General features: G+C 49.4%; 1 protein-coding gene across 10 annotated transcripts in view; it reads right to left on the reverse strand.

Annotated features, from left to right (window-relative positions):
* ANKRD11 (ankyrin repeat domain containing 11) overlaps positions 1-7,696 on the reverse strand; it is a 211,216-nt gene extending 203,520 nt beyond the window's left edge. For 6 of the 10 annotated variants that reach the window (XM_070500687.1, XM_070500692.1, XM_070500689.1 and 3 more), the window contains exon 1: positions 7,391-7,642. The gene's annotated coding sequence lies outside the window, so the exon portion shown is untranslated. Of the gene's footprint in view, positions 1-7,390 lie in introns of all 10 variants that reach the window. The other 4 variants (XM_044761566.2, XM_070500688.1, XM_070500684.1 and 1 more) reach the window with 2 other exon arrangements.
* Positions 7,697-17,266: the final 9,570 nt, after the last annotated feature.

Consider the following 17,266-nt stretch of genomic DNA (forward strand, 5'->3'; position numbering starts at 1 on the left):
GCCATTAGTCTTTACTTAAATATCCTTTTTTTAAAAAATTAAAGCTATCGCGGGGGTCGGCCCAGTGGCCGAATGGTTAAGTTCACCAGCTCTGCTTCAGCGGCCTAGGGTTTCGCCAGTTCGAATCCTGGGCGTGGACACGGCACCGCTCATCAGGTCATGTTGAGGCGGCGTCCCACATGCCACAACTAGAAGGACCCACAACCAAAAATACACAACTATGTACCAGGGGGCTTTGGGGAGAAAAAGGAAAAATAAAATCTCAAAAAAAAAGAAAAAATTAAAGTTATCATTTCAGGGCCAGCCGTGTGGTGTACTGGTTAACTTCTGCATGCTCCACTTCAGCAGCCCAGGTTCGCAGGTTCAGATCCCAAGCACAGACCAACACCACTCATCAGCCATGCTGTGGCGGCAACCCACATATAAGATAGAGGAAGACTGGCACAGATGTTAGCTCAGGGCTGGTCTTCCTCAAGCAAAAAAAGAGGAAGACTGGCAACAGACGTTAGCTCAGGGCCAATCTTCCTCAAAAAAGAAAAAAGAAAGAAAAAGAAAAAAAGTTATTGCCTCAAAAGTCTTAAAAAGTCAGTCATCTGATGAGAACCCAGGTTTAACAGAATCAGATCTAAGCATTTCCCCAAAGAAAAACAAAATTTGCATGTAAATCTCACTAAGGTTACATTTACTGAAAATTATTCAAGCTAAGAGTGAAAGCACATTATTTTCTAAGTTTCCTACTAAAAGATAAAGGACACAATCAAAGATTACCTTTCTCAAGTGTTAGGGGAAAAAATGTCCTATAAGAAAACATTTTGAGTTTTACCATATTTAATATATTAAGCTCTAAACTAAAACACTTCAAATTTGAGATGGACTATTCTCAAAGCAATGAAAATACCTCTGTAGGTAATCTAAATACATCAGGAGCAAGTCATACACCTCTAGCAAAGAAAAAACTCACAAAGTCTAGAAACACTTTGAAATCAGAATCACTCAAGGGGCTGTGGAATACTGACCAACAGTGCAAGTTCGCAGCACAGTTCAGACCCCTAAAAGCTGGGTTTTCGTCTTTATAATCATCCAAAAAGGCAAGATTGTTTTAAAGTGTTCTGCATATCCTTTAATTAACCCAGCATTTTAGTAATTAAGAAAAAAAAAGTTTATTCCTTCAAGAGTGTTGCTTTGGGGTTTTTTTGGTTTTTTATTTTTACTTCCTGTTTTACAGGATGTAAAACCACATTTAGAAACATGGCGTGTACCAGCAAGGCTTAATTTCTTCAGAGTAATAAGGTTCCTCACTGCTTCTCTCATGCTATTTTAGATAAGTTTACACAGTATAGCCATAATGATATCAAATTTACATTATCACCCAGAATTAAATCAGTTTTCTTTGTTTATTTTGCTAGATATCAATGCAGTGGAAAAAAAACTAATCAGAACTTTAGCCAAAACCTTATGAACTAAGCACCCTATGCAATCTTCTCATTATTTAGAAATATTCATTTTTCTAAGATATTAGCATTCTGGGTCTGAAAATAAACATTGGGAGGAGGGAAGGAAGGGGCATTTAGTACTATTGACCTGAGAAAAGAAATCTATTTGCTACATTTTAGATGAAAAATAACCTTTGATATCACAAAAATATTAAGCATTTAAAAGTTAAATTTCAATTCTTAAAGGTACATTTTTTAGTTAAACAAGTACTGGAGAAAGGGAGACTTTATGAATTTTATTTAACCTTGACAAAAATATTTTTATCTAAGTGATCAAAAATGTTTTATGTTGAGAAAAGGCTAACATTTTATGTAGTGAACAGGTGCACACTGGTTTCTTTACAAGTGGAAAAAGAGTGTCTACAGATTTTCAGGATAATAAATAATTCACTGCACAGATGCCAAAGGCAGAACTGGAAACTTGGGTCCTGCCCTCAGCCAGCCGGTAAAGACACCGTAACTCAGACAGCATCACTCCCCTGACAGCCAACTCAACCTTGGCCTGGTGGGGGCATCACAGAAGCCTCCACCCAGCAACAGGATCTTCAGCCCTTTTAGCCCTTGAAAAAATCTCTGCTATAGTAATAGGACAGACTTCTTTTATTTTCACACTGAAAACCCACTTAACTCTTTAGTCACAGAACCAGCTTTAGCCCTGTGGCATTTCTTAAGTTCTAGGATAGTTTCTTTACCTGTTTTCAACCACAACCAATTACCCTCACCCCTTACTATTTAAAAAATTAAAACCACACGAATCCAGTTCACTGTTATCCAAACCAAGAACTCAAGTCTCTATCACCCAAATTATATCCACAATTAGTCTTTTCAAAAACAACCTTTTTGCCAATTACAGAACAGGTTCATCTTTAAAAATTTGGAAAAAATAATACACAACTCCATTTTGGTGTATTTCCCTCCAAAGAGATTATTTTTTTCTTCATTAAAATGCTAAAACTGGGAGGGATGTTAAGAGGGCCACCAGCATTCTGGGGAATTTATGTTTGAACTGAGGCTTTGGCCTCAACGCCCAGGAACGTTATTACAATCACTTAGGAAGCAACAGAATTAAAAATAGAATGCTAAAGCTTTCAAAGGACTCCACTATGATGCTAAACGACTGTTTCTGTTACAGGGGCCAGCAGTGCTCAAAGTCCTATATGGAGTACCTAAGGACCATAAGCAGCAACAGCAACAACACACTACACTCAGCAGCTTTCGATTTGGCCCCAAAGGCAGCAGTCCTAATAAAACCGCTTTCACAGAAAGCATTTTTTTCTTCCCATGAAGACAATCTTCCCTTTAATTATTTTCCTTTGTCTCTTGTTCTGCACCAATTTTAAAAGCCCTGTCCCTCACCTTTATCTAAATCATAAAGGAAACTTATAATGAAAACAAATAGGAACATGACTGAAATGCACACATGATTCCTAGTCAATCCAGTAAATCAAAGCTCATGATCCTAAGTTTCTCTTTTCAAAATTACTCAACTACTTCCATATACAGGCTTTAAATCGTTCAACTGGGGCCGGCCCAGAGGCACAGCGGTTAAGGGCACACGTTCCCCTGAGGCAGCCGGGGTTCGCCGGTTCGGATCCCAGGTGCGGACATAGCACTGCCTGGCAAGCCATGTTGTGGTAGGCGTCCCACATATAAAGTAGAGGAAGATGGACACGGATGTTACCTCAGGGTCAGTCCTCCTCAGCAAAAAGAGGAGGATTGGCAGCAGTTAGCTCAGAGCTAATCTTCCTCAAAAAAAAAAAAAAAAATCATTCAACAAATATTTCTTGAGCGAATTCTACGACTACTGTCATGCCTTAGGCTGGGCCCCAGGTGACCAAAGAGACACAACCTATCATCAGTAACGTTACACCCCTTCTATCACGGGGACAGACATTAACCAATCATGACATATTTCATCAATTGTGTTAAGTTCTTTCTGGCTGTAACAAGGTGGGGTAGCCACTTTCCTTGGCAGTGATGATTAAGAAGGATCCCTACGATAAAACAATTTTTTTTTTTTTTTTTGAGGAAGACTAGCCCTGAGCTAACTACTGCCAGTCCTCCTCTTTTTGCTGAGGAAGCCTGGCCCTGAGCTAACATCCGTGCCCATCTTCCTCTACTGTTATATGTGGGACGCCTGCCACAGCATGGCATGCCAAGAGGTGCCATGTCCACACCTGGGATCCGAACCAGCAAACCCCGGGCCACTGAGAAGCGGAACGTGCGCACTTAACCGCTGTGCCACCAGGCTGGATCCAGAAAACAATATTTAACTAAGACCCAATGGCTGAGTAGGAGTTAACTTGGAGATTTCCTGGTTGGTGTGCGGGGGCGGGGGTGAGGGGGGATTTGGAAGGGAGGTAATGATGGACACTCAGCAGGACCGTGGTCCAGACAGAGGATCAGCACGTACTGAGACCCTAGATTAAGGCACACAGCCCAATCTAGGAAACGAAAGGCCAACGCAGCTAGAGCATCAGGAGTTAAGAGGGAGAGTGACCAAGGATCCAAGTGGGGACCTGGGAAAGAGGGGTCATACAATCAGGGTTAGACTGTTAATAATCGCATGGGACATTATCATAAAAATAACATTTGTAGTTCTACCATATATGTAAAACACTATTTGGTCCAAAGATGAATTTAAGGAAAATTTTAAATATGGAGGGGGAACATTATGAGTTAAGAAAAGCACAGAAGATAACAAAACAGACATTTAAATACACAGCTGAGTCTGACTCTGGCTTAAAAGACACCATGAATAAGATCCATCAAACAAACAAAAAAGAGTCACTTAGGAATAGAAACATCTTTATCAGAATTAACAAAGTAGTTGTTAAAGTGGGTCATTTCCTCAGCCTAAAAAGGCTTTCTGTGCTGATTATCTCCCACTGCCTGAGTTCCGGGAGCTGAGGATCGACACCCTCTTTCATATAGCTTTAAGATAAAACTGGAAAAGTTGAATTGCACAGAAATTCCATTAGAAATTCAAATTAAGAGAACATATACTGAAAACATTTTAAGACAATAACTTTTAGTTATTTGAGTTCATTCAATTTTTGTATAAAGTTATGAAACGGGTCAAGTTCCATCCCCAGAGCACTGACTACACAGCACTAATAAACTGCCAAAGTGTGCAGTCAGACGAGCAATGCATCATCATTTTCACCTATTAACCAGCAAAGATCCTGCTATTAAAGGAAGCTCATCCATTACACTTACCATTTGAGGGATGAAGGGACTTATACCGGGTAATGGACAGATCAAAACACTTATTTTGGCAACAAATGCAGATTACGCTCTGAACCAGCACTTACTGACACTCTAATTATGTTATTTAATTGATGATGGGCTCATTGCCCATATGCAAAATAACTCTCCTCTAATATTTGAGGAAAAATAACCTATGTCAAACATACTTAAAAACCCAAGGCACACAAAGCTGCTTGAAAAATATTCTCACATATAAACAGCATAGTTTCTTTAACTCTATTTGTAGAAAGTTCTACTTGTCACTGTATCAACACTATAATTATAGCTACCATGACAGCCACTAGTCTTAAGCAGCCCATCTGGCTCAGAGAGATGGAAGGCACTGCTGGTGCAGTATGATTAACACGGCTGGTCCACAGAGGGTCCAGAGAAAACATCCAGCAGTGGCAATGCAAGTCAGAAAGCTGACAGCAAGTTACAACTGCAAATGAGGAATTCATGACTATGTGACACCTTTAAAAACAAACTTCAGGTAAATCTTATGTATGTTGTTACCACAATAAAACAATATTTAGGAAAAAAAACTTCTGAAAGTTTCAAATTTGGGTCAAATTTAGCACTATCTTTGGATAGCTTTTTAACTAACTCAAGAGGCATGCACAAAGAACACAAAAAAATGTCATAGCAACTTGCTCTTTGTTTCCTCCCATCCCGTTCCATTCAGGAGGGCCAGCCTATCAAATGAGATCCTGCTTTTAAGCGTGAACGACAGAGAGAACAACAGCTGAATGGAGGGGGAAGGCAGCACCAACCCCACGGATCCAATTCAAGGGTCACAATCAACTGAAGCAAGATGTTTTTCCTTTCTCTTTTATTTCTAACTACAGTTTCAAAGTAATATCAGAATACTTGCGCAATCATTCTCAAAAGACACAAAGAACTCTGGGTCTCCCAGGACAGCAACTTAGTAAGAGAAATCAAGGTCCTAAAAGCAACAAATAAACAGCCTCAGGGTCTCTGACTTAGAACTATCCAAGTTATGCCATTGACTGGGTTTGCACAAACCAAAAATAGTAACTGTTTCAATGGCAGTTTTTCCACAAGAATATCATCTTACAGAGTTCTGCTGAATGTGTCCCGTCATCCCTCCACAAGAACCAAAACATTCTAAATTTTTCAATTCAACAACGGCTCACTTTTACTCCTCAGTTGAAAAGGAACGTTAAAGATACTGCTCAAATCAATTTAGAAAACTCTCACCATATAAAAAAAGTCCAAAATTTGAGATTTCTCTACCAAGAAATTTGCAAAACAACCCTGTTCTTGCAAAGGGATATAAAACTTCTCATTACCCGTAGAAACCATGACACCTAAGCATGCTCCATCTTAACTGTTAGAAAGAAAACGGTTTTGAAAGCACAGGCCATCTCAAGCCAGCTGAATCTTCCAAAGCCTCTTCCACAACTCCTTGGCAGCTGGTGTACAGGACAAAACACAACAGAAGCAGAAAACCTGGACGAGGCACCAGGAAAAGAGCAGACCTCAAGAAAAATTAAGGTTCCCCCCAAACGGCAGAGACACAAGACTGATCTCTGAGAGGGGATGGAATCCATGTGGCAGGGCCAACCCTCCACAGACACACTCACAGCTACCGCCCTGCCAGGGGATGATGAAATGAGGAACGGAAATTAACATTTCAGGCAACGTCTCACATTGTTCCTTGAGGCCAAGGGCTGCTGTTGCAGCCGCCACCGCCACCGCCTCCCTCCCACCGCCCCCCAGTCCCGCCTACCCTCCCCCCGAAACAACACACCCCGCGCCGCGGCCCCGCATTCCTGCCCCTCTGCGAGCCCACGCGCGCCCCCTGCAAACCTCGGCGCCCCCACTCTACCTCCAGGGCCCGGCTCACCAGCCCCCTCCGGCTGGAAGCCCGAGAGCCGCCTGCTCCCATTTCAAAACAGCGATAATAATAGGGACGCTGGGAATAACAACTACAACCGACACCGTGAAGGCGCCTCTCCCGCGGGTCAGAGGTCGGCGGCCCAGCTCCCCAGGTGCCCTGGGGCCTCCTAGAGTCCCCCGCCGGCCCCTGACGGCTGCCCAGACCTCCCCAAAGGTCCCGTCGGCCCCTCAAGGCCACCCTGGACCCCCCCCCCGGCCTGCGCCGAGCCCTCCGTCGGCCCCCGGAACCCCAGATCCACCCGTCGGCCCCTCACTGCTATCCTAGGCCCCCAACCCCCACTAAGGCCCCCCCTAAGCCCCTCACGACTGCCCTAGTCCCCCCAGGCCTGCGCCGAGCCAACCGTCGGTCCCCCGAACCCCCCAGATCCACCCGTCGGCCCCTCACGGCTGCCCAGGCTCCCTAAGACCCGTTAAAGCCCACCGTGGGCCCTCGTGTACCCCCGGTGCCCGCAGGCCCGCCCCGAGCCCCTCGTCGGCCCCTCACGCCCCCCTGAATGCCCCAGACCTGCCCCGGAGCCCCGCGTCGGCCCTTCACAGCCCCCAGAACCCCGCGGCCCGCCCGGGAGCCCCGCGTCGGCCCCTCAGGCCCGCCCGGACCCCCCGGGCCCCCAGGCCCGTCCGAGCCGTCGCGCCGCTCCGCCCGTGCGGAAGGCCTGCAGGCCGCGAGGCCGCCCCTACGCCCCGGCGCCCGCCCGACCCACGACCCGGCCGGCAACGGCTCTCACCCGGCTCCGGGCTGCGGCTCCGGGGCTCAGCGGCGGGGCGCGGGCGAGGCCATGCAGCCCCGGCCCGTCTCCCGGCCCGCGGCCCGAGCGGGAAGGCGGTGGCGGCGGCTCCAAGCGCCCGCGAGGCAGCGAGGCCGGCAGGAGGCACGGCCGGGCTCGGGCTCACTGAGGGGGCGTCGGGCCGCGCGCTCGGCGGCGGCGCCTCCCCGCCTGGGGCCCTCGCTCCATCGCGCTCCGGCTCGAGCGGCCTCTGGCTCCGGGGCCCGGCGGCGGCTGCGGCGGGCGCCGGCCGCATGAGACGCCGCCGCCCATTGGCCCGCCGTATCCGCCACCGCCATTGGCTCGCCGCGCCGGGCACAGGGCTGCGCACGTCATGGCGTCGGGGAGGAAGTGCGCGACGCGGGAGGGGCGGCGGCGAGATTGACAGCTGCTGTGACAGGCCGGGGCGGGACCAGGAGGACGTCCCTGGACGGATTGGCCAAGGTAGTGCGTCCAGGCGCACGGGACGCTAGGGTAGCGCGCAGCTGGGTTGGCTGCCTGCGTCGCGCAGGCGGTGGGTCTTTCGTCCTCGGACGTGACGGTTGGTCTCTCCGAGTGCCGGAAGCGGCGAGGGCACGCTCGAGAACCTGGGTCTGGCGTGGAAGGCGCTGGCCGACCGGACGTCAGCCGTGCGGCCGCGGCGCGAGCTACGTGCAGCCCGAGGCCCGAGGCCCGAGGCCTCTCGTCGTGAAACGTGCGCGAGGCGTCGAGCTGGCCGGGCGGGGGCAGGCCGCGCGCCCCGGCGGGAGGACGGCGGTCGGCGGTGACCTACACCGTGGCTCCCGACGCGGGACGCTGGGGGGCTTTGGGTTCGCTCGAGTTCCGCTTCCTTCCGTGCGCCCGCCGCTCGTCCAGGGGACTCAGCCGCGGAGGGGAGCCCGCGACCCCTCATCTGGGGGGACTCACTGGGGCTGGAGGAGAGCCTGCGACCCCGTCCCCGTGCTCGAGGAGTGGAGGACGCTCCGCCGCCAGGCCACCCACCAGCCGGAGCCCGGGCAGCCTCATCACCTCTCAGACCCTCAGTCTCATTGGCGGAGCGGGAACCATGGACAGCCCTGCTCTCAAAGGGCCGCCCGGAAGGTTCCACCAGGGGTGTGCACAACCCTGAGAACAGTGCTCGTCCTGTGGGAAACCGTGGAGAACTTCAGACTCCTCTGGGCAGCTAGATTGTGCTCTCCCCACTCTTACCCAGTAACTTCCCTGGATGGGGACACCTGACGATAACAGCCAACCCAGGGGCTGACGAGCATCCAAGAAGACCCAAGGGTTCCCAGAGTTGCCTCATTGTAAGAACTACCTGGTAAAATTGATAAAATTCAGACTCCAGACCCCACATTCATCTATTGTGTCAATCTAGAGGAGAGGGAACTAGGAATTAGCGGTTTTTTGTTTGTTTGTTTTATTTTTTTCCTCCTCAAAGCCCCCCAGTACATAGTTGTATATTCTTCGTTGTGGGTCCTTCTAGTTGTGGCATGTGGGACGCCGCCTCAGCGTGGTTTGATGAGCAGTGCCATGTCCGCGCCCGGGATTCGAACCAGCGAAACACTGGGCCGCCTGCAGCGGAGCATGCGAAATTAACCACTCAGCCACGGGGCCAGCCCCGGAATTAGCGTTTTTTATTTTGGGTTCCTGACAATACTCATCCATGAGAAAATTTGAAAAACACTGACCTTAGCCAATCCAATACTCTCTCTAGGGAATTTAAAGTAGGAAATATAAATAAGGCAATTTCCCTCGGAAACAATCTGAAAACATAGTAAGGAAAAGCAAAGTTCCACCAAAGCAGAACCTGTAAGTCAAAACTAGAGAGAAAAGTAAAGCAGAGCAAAGGAAGAATCAAGCCATTTAATGCATTAAGTCAAAATATTTATGGAGTGTCTGCTGTGGGCAGGCCCTAGATCAGGCACTGGGGATTCAACAGGAGCATGGCAGGTCCAGTCTCTCCCACGTGTGGCCTCTCCTCAGGCGGGGACAACATGTGTTCGTCAAATAGCTGAAGAGGTCCCTAATTACAAGCCATGCTCAGTGCTTTGAAAGACCAGGTGGGGAGTTATCGGAGAACACTGAGTGGCAATCAGGTCTCGTCTGGGTGAGGCCCACAGAAGCCTTCCCCAAGGCCTGACCCTGGAGCTGCTGTCAGAAGGTCGAGGAAGAACTACCTGAGTAAGAAGTGGGGAGAGCATTCTAGGTCTGGTCCACTAAGTGGCCTCTAGCCACAGATGACTAGTAAGCACTGGAAATGTGAGTCCAAACTGACATGTGCTGTGCATATAAACTACACACCTGTTTTCAAAAACTTAGTACAAAGAAGAAAAGAATGTAAAATATCTCACAAGTAAATTTTTTGTGTTTATTACATGTGGAAATGATGGTATTTTGGACAATTGCGTTAAATATAGTGTTGAAATTAATTTTACCCATTTTGGGGTATTTTTATGTCTTTTTTGGTGAGGAAGATTGGCCCTGAGCTAACAGCTGTTGCCAATCTTCCTCTATTCTGTATGTGGGATGCTGCCACAGCATGGCTTGATGGGCAGTGTGTAGGTCCGTGACTGGGATCCAAACCTGTGAACCCCAAGCCGCCAAAGCAGAGCGCTCGAACTTAACTGCTACGCCATTGGGCTGCCCTCATTTTGTTTTAATTGTGACTAATAGGAAATTTTAAGTGACACCCTGGCTGCATTTAGTTTCTGTTGGACAACTCTGGGCAAAGGGGCAACATCACTGGTGTCGGTGACATGGAGAGAGGCCTGTGGCTGGAGGGGCAGCAGCCACTCTTCCATTCAACACATATTTAAGGCTTCTAAGTGTCTACTATGTGCCCACACGGTTCTAAGGCCTGTTTAAATACAGGGTAATGGGGGCGAGGAAGGACTCAGATAAGATGCCCACTGAGGAAGCAAGGCAGCCAACTTGGGGAAGGGCGCACCAGGAGGGGCGGGAGGAGCGCCACCAGCACAGAGCAACCTGGGAGACACAGAGGAAGGAGGTGACTGGTGAGGGTTCCAATTCACAGTTGGGATTTCACCCTGCATGAAAAGGTAAACCACGGAAGGTCGCAGGGAGGTGGGGAACAAGGCAACTGACTGTTGAAAGGACTGCTCTGGAGACGATGAGAGCACAGAAAAGGTGGAGTGAGGCGGCAGTGACATCTGGACTCACGAGACAGTCGAACCTGGGATGTTTTTCAGGATAGAGTTGGCAAGAGTTTGGGCTGTAACAGAAAGAGAAGGGTCTGGGATGAAGTCGACATTGGCTAAAAGGACCAGGAGGAGGAACAGGTTTGGGTTGAAAAACCGGGAGTTTAGTTTTGTACAGGTAAGCCCAAGATGCTTGGGCCTCCATATGGGTGCTAGGTGGACACGGCAGTAGGGGGGTGGCCAGGGTGAGGCGAGGCCTCAGGGCACATGAGTGATCCTTAGCATGTGAGCAGGACCTGCCAGTGAGGACTTTAGTCGAGAGGCACAGACACAGAGTCCTCTTATAAAATGCTGCTCTTGAAACTGTGTGAAGGGCAAGAACATGATGCGAGGCCAAGTTGGAAGCCGTCGCAGTCGCTCCAGAGAAAAGAGGAACAGGAAGATTACATGGAAGTGAAGGCACCTGCTGGGCCCAGGGGGACTGAAGGGAGCTGCTAGAGAGCTAGCATTGCCACATCTTCCAGTTTTTCCATAGAAACTGGAAATTAAATTTTTATTGGACATTTCAATAAAAGCAATTAATTTGTCAAACACTGTGTGGGCCAAACAAAACACATCATATCTACAGATTACTGAGCTCCAGCCCTGAAGAGTAGTTCTCTGACACCTTCCCGCAAAGCCTGGTTTCCTTAATGCAGTCACCTGGGCCACCCAGCATTCTGACTCCATAACGCTGCACTGAGACCCAGAGCGTGCACCCACGTGGTCCAAGGGCCATCTCCCTTCTCCCGAGCGTCCCCCAGCCCAGTCAGTAAGGTGTGGCCCTGGCAGTACCTCTGCTCAGATGCCTTCTCCGATACTGCTCAGTGACTGTGTTTGTTACAGCCCACCCCCTCCCCACTCAAAGCTCTTGGATTCATCCTGCAAACATTGATTCAGGGCCTACTATTTGCCACACACTGATCTAAAAGCTGTGGACTGAACCATGAACAAAACCAAGTTCCTGCCAAAGGCACTTACGTTCCAGCATATCTGTGTTCCCTGGAACCAAAAGCTAATTGTTGACTAAGCTTTAGCCACATGTGGCTCCAGAAAAGTCAGTGCCGGTGATGCTCGATGCCCGCCCAGAGAAGGAACGACGTGTCCTACTTCATTTTGCCCCGAAGTGAAGGTACTCGGAGCACCCCCACCTCCTCCCATCAAACCACTCCTCTGCTGTAGACTGGGAGAGTTGGGGGCTCGCTGAGAGTGCGCGCATGGGTGGGCTCCTCGCTCCCTCGTCGAATGGCCAGAGGTCACTGCTGAAATGGAGGCAGCCCAGCCACCTTCCTTCTTCCTACTTCCTCTTGTACACAAGTGGCAGAAGTGGCCAGAGCAGACCCACGTCCTGGCACACCCCCCTGTCTCCTCCCCTGTGGCCATGTATTAAGAAGTGACACCTGGGTTTGGGCCCAGCCAGCCCAGTCTCAGCCCTGTAGTCAACACCAGCTCACCAGCATTCTTAGCATTAGAATTTGGAACCCATGCTCATTTCACAGTAAATTATTATGTCTGTTGCTTTCCAGTCACCATAGCTCTGTGGTGTGTCACCCTCACAAACCTGAAGGGAAGGAGGAACTGTGGCAGGAAGCAAGTTTCTGATATTCCTGGGGCCCCTGACCTTAGGACCACGAAAACCACCCTCAATTTTTAAAACTCTACACCCAGTACTCTTCCTGTAGCCCTAATAGTTTTGATGTTATTTTAAAGTCTAAATATATGATGTATTCTTTTCTTTAATCAATTCATCACAAATCCAACTAGAAAGATTGAGAGTAAAAATGTCTTCCTAAGACTTTTTTGCTAGTAAGGCTGTCACAATATTGCATAATGTGTTTCATGCAAAGAATTTCAGCGTGCAGAAAGCAGGAGGCTTCCACAGTGCAAGATGGGTCATGTACTCATTCAACAGATGTCTGAGTGCCCACTGTGTGCCGGACAGTGTTACACCAGGGACAAAACACAAAAACCTCTTCAACACCTCCACAATCCGGACAGTCAGGACCTGAAACACCATCTTGTGATTATATAACTGGCATATAACAGGCCAGAAGCTCTGGGGGGTGGTCACATTCCATAAGCGACATGACCCGCATCTGCAACCCCCTCCTTGGATTTGTGAAGGAGCCACAGATTTGTCACCACAGAGGCCTGCCCTTCTCCATCCCTGAAACCAGCCCTTGGGAACACAGTTGAGTTCTGCTGATAACAGTCATTGGAACAGCAGCCCTACGGCTGGTGCCAGTTGTGCAAGTAACTTCTTTTCCAGGATGGTAAATTCAGAACCTTTTACTAATGTTGAATTCGGTGAAGATTTACAAACAAAGTCCCCAAATTGTCCCTGGGTACTTCAAGCTGGCTTAGCTGAAGAGGGGCTCACAAGGATCACCTTGAATTTGTTACGCCAAGTTCCCTTTTTATTTTTTTTATTTTTTTGGTGAGGAAGATTGACCTTGATTGATCTGTCGCCAATTTCTCTTTTTGCTTGAGGAAGATTGTCCCTGAGCTAACATTCATGCTAATCTTCCTGTATTTTTTATATGTGGGATGCCACCACAGTGTGGTTTGGTGAATGGCATGTAGGTCCACACCCGGGATCTGGACCCATGAACCCTGGGCCGCTGAAGTGGAGCATCCGAACTTAACCACTACGACACCCAGCCATCCCCAGTTCCCTTTTTAAATGTGTAAAACTCACAGATATCTTTGATAAAAAAGAATGCTAATTGCATTTTAATTGCCGTGATTGACTTGGACTACCAGTTCACAAAGTGTGATCCAGGGACCCCTGGGGGTCCCCAAGACCCTTTGTGGTCCAAGGTCAGACTACCTTCCTGATGATACTAAGAGTTTTGTCTGTTTCCCCTTCGTCTCCTCTCTCGACCGTGGAGTTCTCCAGCGGATCCACCACGTGGAATGATGCCATCACTCTGACAGCTGAGGAATGTGTATTCTTGCGTCTTAAACATTTGTGTTTGGATATTAGCACGGTAAATATCAGGAGACACCACCCACATAAACAAAAGCTCTCTGGGCTCCTAGTAGTATTTATGTATTTAGGAGCCTAAAGAGGTCCTGAGACCAAAGGCTCCAAGCTGAGGCTCAGGCTCACTTACCTCCTGAGCAGCTGTGAGTTGGCAGCACGGCGTCCACCAGGCACCAGTGGAAGAGATCAAGCCCCAGCGAATGGAAACGCATTTTGAAAATTATGCATAATCTGTATTATGCATACGATCACGACTGAGGATCCGACCTCAGTCTTCTGCAGACAAAGCCTGGTGGGCCACTCTCCCAAGATAATACAGTCCTTCAGAGCTTACACTCCAGGACCAGAAGGACTGATCAGACTCCAGCTCTGCCCTGCACTAACTGTGATCTTGGACAGGGGGCACACCACTCAGGGGCTTGGTCTCCCCACCTGCAGTGGGCTAATGAGAGCACCTACCTGGTGGGATTCTGGAAGATCAACACATCCAGCATGGTTAGAACAGTGTCTGGAACGTGTAGTAAACCTAAATGTTAACTGTTGTTGTAAAACTAAAGACATAACTACATTAGTGCTGCGAGTGTCATTTCACATTGTATCCCAGTAGTTATTCCCCGTACCTCATGTGTTGAATACCCAGGGGGTCTGAGCCTTGTGAGGGTTGCCGTGTGGCTGAGCACTGGCAGGGGGAATGCGGTGCTCTGGCAATTTGGGGGGCATGACTGCTGGCTGCTGGCCAGGGCGAGTGTTCTCAAGAAGGCCGTACAGAGCCCTGGAGTCTGGAAGATGGAGTCACTAGGCTGAGAGGTGGATGCAGGACCACTCAGCGAGGGAGAGAGAGAGGTGGCTTGATTTAGTACGAGTGTGGGGAGTTTGGGGAACATGGTAAAGGAATGTGCAGAGAGCATGGCGAGGCCTCAGCCAGCTCCTGAGCTGGCAGACGCCCAGAGCTGTCCTGCATGTCACTTAAGCATCTGCCAGTGCTGATAAGTGAAGACTCCTGGTGAGAGTTTGCTGCAGGAGACTGTTCTGGCCCAGGCCCAGGCTGCAGGAACTGCCCTGATGTCAGTCATTTGGCACTTTCCCTGAGCCAGCAGCCTGAGAACGGCTCACCCCTGCCTGCTTCATCAGGTCCCTGGCCGGCAGGAGGTGGTGCTCTATGCATGCACAGGGTAATTCTGGGGACATTGCAGGTGCTCAGGATTATAGGAATTCATACATTTTGTCCCTGAAACCCAGCTTTAGTTTGCAACTTTAAAAAGTATTCAGCAAATAATGGGCCATCCCCATTGGCCTAGTGGTTAAGTTCAGTGTGCTCCACTTCGGCGGTGTGGGTTTGGTTCCTGGGTGCAGACCTACACCACTCATCTGTCAGTGGCCATGCTGTGGTGGTGGCTCACATAAAAAAGAGGAAGACTGGCAACAGATGTTAGCTCAGGGCAAATCTTCCTCAGCAAAAAAAAAAGAAATAAAAAGTATTCAGAAAATAAAAAGATGCATTTCATATGACTTAACTATAGAAATGCTATGGGGCTGCTCCATTTTACTGTTGAATACTGTGAATTATCTCTCAGTGACCCTCAGCAGCACCCGTGCTGTCCAGCCAGGCCAGCTGCTCCGGCCTTTGTGGAACAACTGCGTTCTCAGCCCAGACCTCCCGGACCAGGGCTTTGGTTCTTCCCTTCTCCCAGTAGAAACAGACTGTAAACACAGTCTACGGGATTTACTTTATTTTGTTTATTCTGTTTTTGAAATTGTAACCTCATATAGGATGGTTTTAGGGCCCCAGTAAGAAATATACTGTCAAGCAAAATAAAACAGAAAACAACAGGGATGGAGATGGCAAACCCAGGGTGCATGCTTTGATTTGAGGCAAAAAAAAAAAAAAATGCCAACGTATCCTTCTGTCTCCAAGTAATCTCCAGCTTCACCCAATCAGCTCTGCAGCCTTCTCCAACCAGAGCGCCTGGGAATGCCAGAGACACAGGATCCCCTGGGGAAACCGCTGAGGGCACGGCAGAGCAGTCCTGCCATCAAGCAGCCATCTGCTGTTGTGTATCTGTTCTTCCAAGGATCCACGGGGCAGGGGGCTTAAGCGAGCAGGGTTCCAATTCTGTGTGGAAGTGGCCACCTCTTCCTCCCTCAGTCAACCCTGTAAATCACAGCGGAAGGAGGCGGAGTCTGGAACCTGCACTCGTTCCTCCTAGACCTGAGCCTTGTGGCCGCTGCCCCTGGGCTCAGCAATCCCGCCCCCCACCTCCCGTGGTGGCTGGGCGGGGCAGTCATGTGCTACTGACACGGATCTCAGCCAGCCTTGACTCCATGGGGCTGCTGGTAGAGCAAAGCAGCCTGCTCCCAGGGTAAACATGAAGCCAGGGGACTCTCTGTGCCTCCTGGACACCAGCTCGTCCCGTCCCACTCCACCTCCCCTCCATCCAGGCCAGGCCACATCTTTCCTGCTGGCCTTGTCGCATCGCAGCCTCCTCCTGCTCTCCCCTTCCCCACGTCTGGCCTATTCTCCACAAAGCAGCCAAAACGATGCTTTTAAAACAGAGCAATCAATCCTCGGCTCAGAATCTTCCCTGACATCCACCTGGAGCTCAAAGCCAGAGCCCACCAGTCTGGGGCTCCAGCCCAGCCTGCCTCCAGCCCTGACCCAGCCTGCCCGCTGCTCCCTCCCACCAGCCGGCTGGATCTTTGGCCCTGCACAGGCCTCCCTTCACTCCTGCTCCAAAGTTCTGTTTCAAAATAGCAAATTTTATGTTGTGTACATTTAGCCACAATTTTTTTTTCTGAGGAAGATTAGCCCTGAGCTAACTGCTGCCAATCCTCCTCTTTTTGCTGAGGAGGACTGGCCCTGAGCTAACATCTGTGCCCTTCTTCCTCTACTTTTTATATGGGACGCCTACCACAGCATAGCTTGGCAAGCAGTGCTATGTCCACACCCAGGATCCAAACCAGTGAACCCCAGGCCGCCGAAGCAGAATATGTGCACTTAACTGCTATGCCACCAGGCTGGCCCCACCACAATTTTTAAAAAGTCCCCTCTAGGGGCTGGCTCCATGACCTAGTGGTTAAGTCTGTGCGCTCCACTTTGGCAGCCCAGGGTTTCGCTGATTCGGATCCTGAGCGAGGACATGGTACCACTCATCAGGCCATGCTGAGGCGGTGTCCCACATGCTGCAACTGGAAGGATCCACAACTAAAAAAATATATACAACTATGTACCAGGGAGCTTTGGGGAGAAAAAGCAGAAAAAAATAAAAAAGAAAGTTCCCTCTAGGGCTGGCTGGGTAGTGTACTGGTTAAGTTCACACACACTGCTTTGGTGGCCCAGGGTTCGTGGGTTCAGATCCCAGGTGCAGACCTACACACTGCTCATCAAGCCATGCTGTGGTGGCGTCCCACATACAGAATAGAGGAAGACTGGCACAGATGTTAGCTCAGAGCCAATCTTCCTCCCCCCCCAAAAAAGTCCCCTCTCCTTGTTTCTCTCCCATTGCTAGAACAGAAGACCACTGGGGACAGGTGTCACTTTGCTCACTGCTGGGTCCCCAGCACCTCGGAGATGGCCACACAGTAAATATCTGTTTAAGGCAATTCCCTCTTATCCCCCAAAAATCTCCTTCTCTCTCCGGTTCCTTCATTCTTTGCAACTGTTTGGGGGCCTCT

The sequence above is a fragment of the Equus asinus genome, chromosome 28 (genome assembly GCF_041296235.1).
Source record: "Equus asinus isolate D_3611 breed Donkey chromosome 28, EquAss-T2T_v2, whole genome shotgun sequence".
Lineage (NCBI taxonomy): Eukaryota > Metazoa > Chordata > Mammalia > Perissodactyla > Equidae > Equus > Equus asinus.